Source organism: Cornus florida, unplaced genomic scaffold (genome assembly GCF_030987335.1).
Source record: "Cornus florida cultivar Cherokee Brave unplaced genomic scaffold, ASM3098733v1 CherokeeBrave_3.0.0_Hap2_Chr01, whole genome shotgun sequence".
Taxonomy (NCBI): domain Eukaryota; kingdom Viridiplantae; phylum Streptophyta; class Magnoliopsida; order Cornales; family Cornaceae; genus Cornus; species Cornus florida.
Genome location: NW_026775571.1, coordinates 34,536,777 through 34,549,508, shown reverse-complemented (window position 1 = coordinate 34,549,508; position 12,732 = coordinate 34,536,777). Strand labels below are relative to the sequence as shown.

Below are 12,732 nucleotides of genomic sequence, written 5' to 3'. Positions count from 1 at the left end.
ACTGAGAAGTCATCCATGAAGACTTCTAAATATTTCTCCACTATGTCCGAAAAAATTGACATCATACACCTTAAAAGTGGTAGGAGCATTGCATAATCCAAAAGGCATTTGTCGATAAGCAAATGTACCGAAAGGACATGTGAATGTGGTCTTTTCTTGATCCAATGGATCTAAAGCCACTTGATTGTACCTAGAGTAACCATCTAGGAAGCAATAATATTGTTGCCCGACCAATTTTTCTAAGATTTGATCAATGAAAGGCAATGAAAAATTGTCCTTCTTAATGGCGGAATTCAGCTTTCGGTAATCTATGCAAACACGCCACGAAGTGGCGGCGCATTTCAAGATGAGATCACCCTTAGCATTTTCAATAACTGTGATTCTTGACTTTTTGGGAACCACTTGAGTTGGACTAACCCACTTAGAATCAGAGATAGGATAAATGATTCCCGCATCTAGAAGTTTCACAACCTCATTCATGACAACTTCCTTTATATTTGGGTTTAATCTCATTTGACCATCCCTAAAGGGCATTTCATCATTTTCCATGTGTATGCGATGCATACAAATAGAATGGTCAATGCCTTTTAGGTCAACCACACTCCATCCAATAGCTTCTTTGTTAGCTTTAAGCACTTCCAAAAGATCATTCTCTTGGTCATTTTCAAAATTTAAAGCAATGATGACCGAAAGAGTCTCTTTTGGGCCTAAGAAGGCATATTTGAGATTGGAAGGAAGAGGCTTAAGCTCAAGAGTAGTAGGAGAGATGAGAAAAGGAACTGGTGGAGTACTAGAGAATGAAGGAAGAGGTTCTTTCTTGCTTTTTCCAAGGTAGACAATCCAAAGTTGCCATAGAGTCCATTAAAGCATTCACCTCACTTATGGATCCTTCTGTATCAAAACCATAACTTTCAAACATTTCATAAAGGCACGCCTTAAGAGGGTCCTTAGAGAATAAAGGGAAGATTCTCCTCTATGGTTTCATCTAAGACATCCACTAGGAAACACTCGTCTTCATCTGTGGGATGTTGACTCGCATTAAAAACATTAAGCTTAACCATCATGTTGCCAAAAGAAATATCGATAATGCCGGAAATAATAATTAATGGTGGCATTGACAGTGGTAAGGAATGGTCTTCCTAGAATGACTGGAATGTGATTGGTAAGATTAGGGATTGGCTTAGTATTAAGTACCATAAAATCAACCGAGAAATTAAATTTATCAACCTTAATTAGAATGTCCTCAACAATTCCCCTTAGTTTCTTAATTGATCTATCGGCTAGTTGGATTACTACCGATGTTGGCTTCAAGTCTCCTAATCCTAATTACAAGTAAACAAAGTATGGAATGAGATTAATACTTGCACCTAAATCAAGGAGAGCTCGACGAACCTCTCGGTTTCTAATTACACACGAAATGGTTGGAGCACCTGGATCCTTGAACTTAGGAGGAGTGTTAGAAAGAATAATGGAACTCACTTGTTCCGTTAAAAGCATTTTCTTAAGGTCCTTTCCTTTGCTCTTCCTCTTTTGAGTGCATGAGTCCTTCGAGAACTTTACATATGGTGGAATTAGCCTAATTACATCTAAAAGAGGAAGATTAATTTTCACTTGTTTAAACACTTCCATCATGTCATGAATTTTTCCTTCTTGTCTCCCAAATGATGGAGTCTCTCTTAAAGCTTGAGGAAATGGAGATTTTGGCTTATAAGGCTTCTCTAATTGGGGAAATGATGATGAAGATGATAGAATGTCCTTTTTGGAACCACTAACATCCAAGAAAATAGGAATAGGATTTAGAATGGGATGGATGCAACCATTTGGTTGTGTCAGTTCACTATCATGCTTAGGTACCTCTACCTTATTATCCACTTTCCTATAACTCATCAAGGTAGTAATTGTTTGAACTTCCTCATTTCTAGAAAATCTCAATGAAGGACTTGCTTGTGCCATAAATTACCCATAGGATTGGTTTTAGTTTGACTAGGCAACTTACCTTTCTCTCTCACATTTAAAGAATGAGCTATTTGCCCAATTTAAGCTTCAAGCTTTGCAATTGATTAAGTGTGAGAATGAAACAATTGATTATCCTTTCGAAGATCACCTAAGGCTTCCAAGACCTTGTCCTTAAAAGTGGGACTTTTGGGAGGCGCTTGATTTGGATTAGAGTAAGATTGAGAATTTGATGCTTGAGGATGAGAGGATTGATTCACATTTTGAGGATAGAATGAAGGACGATAACCTTGAGAATTCTAATTTTGGAGATGTGGGGGAACATACTTTGCTTGGTAACCTTGAGTTTAAGGAGGGTTTACTCCATCTCCTTGATTTTTCCACGCAAAGTTTAGATGATTCTTCCACCTCGGATTGTAAGTATTAGAATAAGGGTTGTTCCCTTGATGAATGAAATTGACATTTGCTTGTTCTTAAGACTCACTTGGTATGATTTGTCCAAGAGGGCAATTTGAAGTATGGTGAGTAACTAGAACAAGTTATGCACATTTCATTGGAATGATGGGGATAAGATTGAATTGCCGGACCTTGATTTAAAACGAATTTATCAAACCTTTGAGTAAGATTTTTGACCTCAGTGGCAATTTCCATGGAAGTATCTATTTGACATAGAGCTTTCTTTCCTCCCACATTTGCTAGGTGACCCCCTAGAAGATGAAGATCTATGTATTGAGTTTTCACTCATTTTTTTTTGAAAAGATGCCAAATTTCATCCTTATTTCTTTCTATGTAGCTGCCGCCACATGAAGCATCAATAATGTCATTATTAGCAACAGATAAACTTGAAAAGAAACATTGAACTAATTACCACTTAGAAATGTCATGATGTGGACACTTCAATAGCAAGTCATTCAAACGTTCCCATACTTCATGAAGGGGTTCTTCTTCTTCTTGTGTAAATTCACGAATGGAAGTTCTCATTGAATCAGTTCAACTCGTGGGGTAATACTTTTTTAGGAACTTTTGTTGCAGTTGTGCCCAAGAGGTGATTGTATTTGACTGTAAGTTGTTAAACCAATATTTAGCTTTATCCTAAAGAGTGAAAGTGAAAAGCTTCATTTTAAGGACTCCTTCCTGCACATCTGTGATTTTCATGGTGGAACAAACTTCCAAGAACTCATTTAAATGTTTATAATGCTCTTCATTACTCAACCTATAGAAAAGGGGCACATGTTAATAGTGGAAGCCTTAATCTCATAATGATGAGCACGGAAATTTGGAAATTGAATGCAAGTGGGTGCATTGTATTGATTTAAAGTGTAATGATCCCTAAGGACCATTGGAGGATTGAGAGGATTAAGAGGAGGATATGCCATTTGAACTTGATGAGGGTATACCACTTAAAAATACTGCTGTTGTTGTTCACCAATTGGGGGAACAACATTTGGCCTTGGAATCCCTAGATTAGGTTGTTGCATGATAAACACTGAAAAATGCACATTTAAACCCCTTAAGCTTGGACGTTCTAGTACCTTCTCCTATCTTATTTTTCTGTTTTAGTCTAATTTCATATTATTTCCCTTTTTAGGCACTTATCCCCAAAATAAGTTAATCCAGCTGAATTAGAGCATAAAAGATGCAATCTCAAGCTCAATCGAAGAAATAAACAAAGTGGAAACAAGTTGGTAAAAGGAAGCACTCTTCGATCGATCGAACAGAGCTTAGATCGATCACACAGTGATCATTCCAACAATGCCAAGATGGATCGAGCCTTTTGTCCTTATCCTCAGCAAAATACCTTCTTCGATCGATCCAACATTCCTTCGATTGATCGAACATCTTTAATCTTATCCTCACCTACCATTTTTGTCCTCTTCCTAAACATATCTCAACCTTGTCTTTATTCCAAAAAGGCACTGCTAAGGTTGGATCAATCGAACCAACCTTGATATTGATCGAACTGCCTCGAATTACGTGAAAAGTTGATTTTAAGCCAAATTAAATGGGTTCTTGTGGTGCAATCATTGGGAAGTCCTAGTGCATGAGGTTTAACCATTGGGTGTGACATTTAAGCAACCTATATAAGAATTTTAGCTATTTTGAGTAAGGAGGTTGGTGAGATTAGAGAGACTTGGTTAGAGATTAGAGAGAGAAATACACAAATTAGGAAAGTTCTTCCTCTTTTCTAGAGTTTCCACCAAGGAGGAAGAAAAACATTTTTCTAGCATGGAGATAGCCATTGAGGGTTGGATGACAACATTTATGAGTGGCTAAACATCTTCTTGGGGCTAGACCTAGCCCTAAGCATGCCTCTAAGACTTTGATGTTTTGTAATTAATGGAGATTTGTGTTGTAATTCTTGTCTTGACCTTTGATACTTCCAATTGATTATTTCATTCTAATCATATGTGTATGTATGCTAGAATAGATATTCATGTGTTTATCTCTAGGTTTTGTGATATTGATGCATGTCTATGTGTGTTGATGCTATGAATCTAGTGATGGTCAAGGCATAGTGCTTAAATGGAATACTCTTGAGGTTTATTTGATGGTTCATACTCATTTCTTGATAGATTGTGCCTCTTCCTTAGTTTAATTAGTTTAATTTTCATGTCTCTAGCTTAGTTATGGTGTAGTTGCTTTACTTTCTTAGATGGGAGGATAATCCATGCTTGTTGTTTGATGTTCCATGCCTATGAATGCAAGTAGTATACTTCTCTAATTTAATGATGTGTATTGATTGTGGACTTTAAGGAAGGAATAATGGCTCAATTTGATATGTTGTGCTATTTACTAGTTTGTCTAGAAAATATATACTTATTTAGTCATCCATACTTGTTGATTCAATTAATGACACACACTAGTATTGCAACACATAATCCCCCTCATTCATTACACATTGAGTGTCTAGAAAGGTAATGTTTAGTGGTGACCTCTAAGTCCCAAGACCCTTCTCTATTATTCTCTACATTTTACTCTACTTCAATTGCATTACATTGCATCCATTTAATTGACATTATTGTTAATTAACCAAACAAACCATCTTTTGATCACTCGACCTACTAATCCAACATTGTTTCCATATAAATTCTGCCTTTTTTTTTCCTTGGGACGATCCTTACTCACCCTAGCTATATTAGTAGTTAGAGGTAGTAGTGGCACTCTATAAACTCAAACTTGGCCACACTACATTCCACTTTTGCAATTGCAACTTTTGTGCTTTGGTCCCATGACACACCAAGTTTTGGCACCATTGCTAGGGATTGAGGCAACGCCGTATATTGGAAACAATTAGGAATTAGTACTCCTTTGATCTTGTTTTTATTTTGATTTTATTTATGTTACTTATTATGTTTGTTCTTGATTGGCTAGGTGAATTAAGCAAGGAAAGTGAAGCAAAGGAAAATTTTAAAGTTGAAAAATAATTTGAAGTTGCTTAAGGACCCTTTGTGAGCTTTTTTAACTCTATCTCTAGTTAAATCGTCGGCCAGCTTGGTGGCAATTCTTTAAATTTTTAGATAAATCGTGAGCCCGCGTGGAGGCAATTTAATCTTTCTTGCATATTGTTCAAGCATGGGAGTATGGGATAGATATATGTGGAGGATTGTTGATTATTGATTTGTTGAGGAGGATAAGTGATTGTTACTTGCTTGTTGCTTGTTTTTGTTTTGTTTGTGCATGTATGGTTGTAGGTCGTTAAATCCTACTCTTCTCCCATTTAACTTGAATCTCGAATCCATTGTTCGTAATTCTAAGGGAAGGGGTAATTATAGTCATTCTATTTCATCAATGGAAGACATCAATGAGGACCATGTGGAGGACCTTGGTCACATCGACCAACAAGGCATCCTCCACCCTAATGTGCATCATGATGATATTTAAGTACCATTAGGCATGCCAAGACCTTTTATTCTATAACAACAAGGCCAAGTTTCATTGGGAATGCCTCGGCTAATTTTTGTTCCACCCCCACCTCCCGTTGCTCAAGTAAATCATAGGGCTTATGTTAAGCCTCCAATTGTGAATCCTCCTCTTGCTTTGCGTGACCATTATGTGCCAAATGAATATAATGCACCTACATACATTTAATTGCCCCCTTTTAGAGCACATCACTATGAGATTAAACCGCAAACTATTCAAATGCTTCCTAACTATCATGGCCTTCCAAGTGAATAACCTTACAAGTATTTGGATAAGTTTCTTGAAGTATGCTCCATCGTGAAATACATGGACATGCTGAAAGATGTTCTATGATTAAAACTCGTCCCTTTCACTCTTAAAGATAAGACAAAATATTGGTTCAACAATCTTAGGCCTTTTTCGATAACTTTTTGGGCGGAAATACAATAAGAGTTCTTGAAAAGTATTATCCGGTTTCAAAGACCAATGCTATGAGAGCTTCTATTTGTGAATTTTCTCAAAAGGATGGGGAAATATTTCATGAGGCATAGGAAAGATTTAATGACTTGCTTAGGAAGTGTCCACATCATGACATGCCTAAGTGGCAATTAGTTCAATACTTCTTTGAAAGTTTGTCGGATAATCACAAGGGTATGGTTGATGCATCTATGGGTGGTTCTTATCTTGATAAGCATAAAAATGATGTATGGCGTCTTTATGAAAGCATGAGTGAGAATTCAATGCATCGATCCTTATCTTCCAAAAAAGTTAGAAATCTAAGTGGAAGGAAGAATGTCGGCTTATATCAAGTTGACAATTCCAATGATATAGCCGCTGAAGTCAAGTCTTTATCTTAAAGGTTTGATCAATTTTGGATCAACCAAAATTCGGTGAATTAAGTGTCATCCTCCCCTAACCATTCTCATCATAATTCCAATGAGACTTGCATGACTTGTTCTAGTGTCTTACATTCTACTTCCAATTGTCCCCATGGACATATGCAAAGTGAGCACCATGAACAAGTGAATGCCGCATTTGTCAATCAAGGGAATAACCCTATGGCACACATTATAATCCCAGGTGAAGGAATCATACAAACTTCTCTTGGAAAAGTCAAGGGGAAGGCTTAAACCCTCCCCAAGGTGGTTTTCAAGGCAAGTATGTTCCACTTCCAATACAAAGCCAAGGTTCCCAAGGTTATAGATCATCTTTTCAATTATCGTATGGAAATCAAATTTCTAACTCTCATTTTCCTAATCAATCATCTTATTCTCAAGGAAATTCTAGGAGTCCTGCTTTTGAGGAAAAAATGTTAACCGTTTTGGGTACTTTAAAGGCACATACCCAATTATTTCATTCTCATTCCCAATCCATTACAAAGCTAGAATCCCAAGTCGGGTAAATAGCTAGCACATTGAATGCTAGGGAAAAGGGGAAGATGCCTTTGAATCCATCACCAAAGCAACAATTTGTTGAGGAGACCCATTCCTTCTTGGAAGGTCACACAATTGAACATGTCAATGCGGTAACAACTTTGAGAAGTGGAAAGATTGTTGACAACCAAGTTGGAGTTCACAATGAAGAGAGTGAACTGGTACAACCAAAAGTTGACACCCGTCCTGTTTCACATCCTATTCCTCATTCGTTGCATGTGCATGAACCCTTTGTTGAGAAAGTTTTGAAAGATGATTTGAAAAATTCTTGTGTTGAAAGTGATTCCCCAAAGATTTTTGAAAAAGCTTTCGAGCCAAAGGCTCCATTTCCGGATGCCTTAAAAGGATCCATTTCTCTTGAAAAACAAAAGACCAAGGCCAATGAAATAATTGAAATGTTTAGGCAAGTGAAGATTAATCTTCCTCTATTGGATGCAATTAAACAAATTCCGGCTTACACCAAGTTTTTGAAAGATCTTTGCACCCAAAAGAGGAAGAACAAGAGCCAAGCACCAAAGAAAGTTATCTTAACCGTGCAAGTGAGCTCAATATTGCAACACAACACTTTCCCAAAATTCAAAGACCCCAGGTCACCTATTACTTCTTGTATCATTGGTGACCATGTCATTAACCGGGCTCTTCTTGATTTAGGAGCAAGTGTAAACATTCTTCTATACTTGGTGTATGTTCAATTAGGCTTAGGAGATTTAAAACCTACGTCGGTAGTTTTGTAACTAGCCGACCGATCCATCAAAAAGCCCCGGGGTATTATTGAGGATGTGTTGACTAAAATTGATAAATTCTTTTTCCCGGTCGATTTCATAGTCATTGACATGGAACCGGTCGCAACCCCTAAAAGCCAAATTCCTATTATCCTTGGCCGTCCCTTCTTGGCAACCTCTAATGCCAACATCAATTGTAGGACGGGGATAATGAAAATTTCATTTGGGCATATAAAAGTGAAATTGAACATATTTAATCCAACACCGAATTCAGTGGACAAGCATGAAGAAGTATGTGTTGTGGAAAAGTATATTGAAAATGAATTTGAAAAAGTTGAGTCTTTGCTTGACAATGAAATTTCCAAAGGTTCACCTTCCAAAATGATTTTAAAGGATGTTGTTTTAAAACCAAGTGTTAAAATGGCATGAAAGCCCAAGAGTTGCATTGATCACGGACCACCAATCTCCTTTGAATCAAATCTAACAAGTTTCATAAGGAATAGTTTGTTGGGTGGGGTTCAAAAGTCATTTCACCCCATCAAGGAGGGGATGCACAACAAAATTTTTGATCCGGACTAAAAGAGCCCAACGTCTTACTAGAGACATTAAACACTAGTGATTCGTAGGGTTTACAATCCTATTCCTCCCTCATTTCTATTTTACCTTTGTTTTCTTGTGTCATCTAGATATATTATGGGATCATACACATTGTTTTTGGGAATTTGATTGAGAATGCTTGCACCTTCATTTTCAAATTAAGCATTTAGTGCCTGTTCGATCGATCGAACATCGTCTCTGCATACTCTCATCATTCTGTTCCATCGTGCGAAAATTTCCAACACATTTCATCTCTCTGTGTATCGTGCGAATTTTTCTCTCAGATTAATCTAAGCATTGTTTGATCAATCCAACTTTCCTTTTGATCGATCTGAATTTTATACTTCGAAATTTTTTTGAAACTTTGAAAAATACCTCTCCGTGTATCGTTCAAAGATCCCTGCAAGTTTTTACCTATTGGATCATCGAGGTTCAATCGATTAATATGTGATCGGTCTGTGTTCTCCAATTTGACTTTGACTTTTTCATTTCCAAATTTCAAAAATCCAAAAATATTTTTCATTTTCTTTAAAAAAAAAAAAAAACATTTTAACTATTTTTCAAAAATCCAAAAACATTTTACATATTTTTCAAAAATCCAAAAATATTTTTAATTTTCCAAAAATTAAAAAATTCAAAAATATTTTGTTATCTTGTGGGTTTGATCGATCCATTTTCAATCGATCGAATCACTCTTGTGATCGATCGAGCTTGTCGGGATCAGTTTTTTTAAAATGACCCAAGGGTCATTTGATCGATTTTTACATCGATCTAAAGCATCCTCTCTCTCCCAGCGACATTCATTCATCTTCCCCACCTCCGGCGACACTCCGGCAACCTCCCAAGGCTTCTAAACTTCCATCTTTGCACTTGATCTCATCTTCTCTCTCTGTGTCCACTTCTCTCCCTCTTTTTGGTAAGTTTTGGGTTTTGTTTTCATTTTCGAGTTCATGTGTATATATTTTTGTATATATTTTATTTCTAAATTTGATTCCGGGGGTCATGTGCCAATTTAAGTGACCATTTGCGAATTGTTAAGGTGTAGAGGGGCCCACGAGACTGTTCGGATGCCCCCGTGTTGTCCACGTCACGGATCCGTGACTATTCATATTTTTCCATAGGTTCGATCGATCGAACCCAAGCTCTGATCGATCGAACTTCACTGCTTTGCATATTGATGCCCCTGCACCCTTATTTGTGTTCATGCTATTATAATTATGCCCAATGCCTGTGTTTTCCACATTAGTTGCATTCCATACTTATCATGTCTAGCATGTTTCACCATTCCATGCTTATACTTGGCTACGTTATCAATTGCATAGAATCATGTAATTTATTCTGAGTTGTCTATCTTAACTTGACAAACATGTTTATATCTGTGTGCTTTCAATTCTTTATCTTATATACTGTTTCTTGTTACTGACTTTATTTGCAAGTGTTTCTTTCTTTTTGTAGACCATGGCTCGAGTAAAGACCACTTCTCGCCGGATATATGTGCGCAGGGTACGGCAGCGGGTAGAGGAGTATGAGGAGCTAGCTCTTGCTCAGGAGGCCGAGTGCTCCTCCTCTTCTGCAGCTGCTTTTTCACCTTCATTAGCTCAAGAGGCTGAGCACACACCACCTTCTGCACCTATTCCAGCACCACCACCAACACAGCTTGGCATTTCCCGTGACCAGGTTGAGCCCAGATTTTTACGCCTTTCAGTGGCGCATGAGTCAGTATTTGATGAGACTTTCTTCGCCCTGTCAGCCACAACTAAGTGGGCCTATGATGAGATCTACCGGCGCATCAGATCTCATATTTTGGCCCCGGTAGCCAATCTGGTTTACCCAAGGCTTGTCCAGTTGTTCTACCAGAACCTCCGGCCTGCCCCGAGTAACCTGGCAAAGTTGCGGACCACTATTGATGACCATCCTATTCATATTACAGTTGAGACGCTTGGTACAGCATCTTAGTGCCCGCACATTTGCCCTTCTGGCTTTGACTATCCAGTTCTCCGGCGGCAACCTTAATGCAGCCATGGCCACAGCTCTTAATGGCTCTGCTAGTGCTGGCGAGACATTTGCCATTAGGACTTACCTACCCGATGACCTATGGTTCTTTGATTCGGTCTTGTACCGAAATATTTTCATGGCGGGGCACAAGATTCAGAGGTAGGCAGACTTTTTAGCCGCCCTCTATGCTTTTTACACAGTTCATTGGTTCTCAGGCCCTGCCCTCTATTGGCCTATCATAATAAAGTTCTACGATTCCTTTGTCAGCAAGAAAAAGCCTAAGTAGGCTAAGTTCCTTCCCTTTGCACACTTGATCACTCAGATCCTCCGAGACTAGCATTATCTTTTTCACCCAGCGGAATATCTTTAGACAGGGGCTTGCCACTACGGTAAGAAGGACTAGAACAAGAGCTATAATACTTTTATTCGGAGATTAGAGAAGGAGGCGGTCCTAGTGGCAGAGGAGGTAGAGGTAGAGGCAGCAATAGCAGCAGTACCGGTAGCTGAGGGTACTTTTATGGACATTGACCTAGAGCAGGAGCTTCCAGAGGAGTCACCCCATCACTCTCCAGTAAAGTCTCCATTACATTCTCAGGAGCAGAGTCAGGATGAACATCAGTTTCCTAATCCCACCATTCCTGCCGCTCCAGCTCAGACACCCGGCCTAGGGGAGCGTATCCAGACATTAGAGGATGCGGTTGTCTTCCTCCGAGCAAATGTGGCATCTCTAAGCATAGATGTGACTACTCGTCGTAAAGATGTGCTGACTGCACTGTAGAGCATTTCTAGAGACATCCGTGATTCACGCCCTGCTAGACCGACTTTATCCACCTGATCTCTCTTTCTTCTCTTTGTTATTCACCCATATCTGTGATTTTTGACTGTTTCTTTGATACTGTTATTATATTTTTACGGCCAGTCTATTGGCCCTGATACTGAGATGTACTATATGCTATTTTTATTTTCCTATATTTTATACATGGTATTTTGGATGTCAGCTTATTATACTGATATATCTATTGTTAATTGACTCCGCTATAAGGTGCATCCCAGTGACTTCAGTGAGAGAGTGCAGCCCATACTTTTTTAGAACCATCCTTATCCCTCTTTCTTTATTTTCATTTACAGTCCCACTTACACTTGCATGTCCATTGTGCACCATTATTATCCCTTTTGTTATCTGATGAAATTTTATCCGGTGCCATCTTTTCAGGGCCATAATTAATCCCAAGTTTAGGGGGGTTGTACCACCCACTTTGGATACTTAAGTCCCGACTATTCTTTGCCAAAGCTGCACTGATATACTCTTTCCTTTTATTTTCTTTGCACATTGAGGACACTGTGCTATTTAAGTTTAGGGGGGGTAATATGTGTTCTTTGCAGTATTTGTTTTCAATTCAACATTTTGAGCATGACTTGTGTATTTGAGGGATTTTCTATGATTGGTCCATGACTAGCTATGATTTTGATCTTTTGAGGACTATATTGCTTAAAATTTAAAAATTACTTGACGTAAGAGTCCAATACTCCTTGTATGCCTTGTGGATGCCATTTAGGAGTAAATTTTTTTGAAAGATTGATATCATGCTTACATTTGTGGTCTACATCATCCTGATTTTGTGATTGTTTTGAGATTAACTATATGATTCTACACTAGCACAGGCATACACTAGCATTCATTTGTGGGGTACATGCTTTGTTGATTATTGATTTGGTTATATCCCAATTGAGCTAGTAGTGCATTGAAAGCTTTTATTCTTGATAAAGGTGGATAACACCCCTTTTCACTAAGTAGCCGGGATTCTAGCCTCATCAAGCACTGAATTTCTTGCGCCGAAAGGTGGAGGGCCCAAACTTTAGGTTAATAATTAAATCTTATTTGAAAAAAAGAAAAAAAAGTTGTTGTAAAAGCAAATAAAAATGTGAGGACTTCTCCCAAAAGGTGAGAAGTGGGAAATGATTAGATGGAGGTTGTTTTAATTTGTAGCCTAGTTGATTTGAGCTTGTAAGTCCTTAGAGATGTTTTAACACCTAATGCCCTAAAGCCGTCCGGTTTGGGAGTTATTGACCTAACGCTCGACCTCATAGATCGCTAGAAAGCTTAATAGATCAACACATTGCACTATGGTTCC

At 38.2% G+C, this 12,732-nt stretch overlaps 2 non-coding genes across 2 annotated transcripts; one reads left to right on the top strand and one right to left on the bottom strand.

The window, feature by feature from the left end:
• The first annotated feature begins 2,830 nt into the window (after positions 1-2,830).
• Positions 2,831-2,937, top strand: LOC132283738 (small nucleolar RNA R71). Its single transcript, XR_009472123.1, has one exon. It is a non-coding gene; the product is annotated as a small nucleolar RNA R71 (small nucleolar RNA).
• A 3,402-nt stretch (positions 2,938-6,339) lies between these two features.
• LOC132282922 (small nucleolar RNA R71) lies at positions 6,340-6,448 on the bottom strand. The gene has a single exon (XR_009471912.1). It is a non-coding gene; the product is annotated as a small nucleolar RNA R71 (small nucleolar RNA).
• Between the last annotated feature and the right edge of the window lie 6,284 nt (positions 6,449-12,732).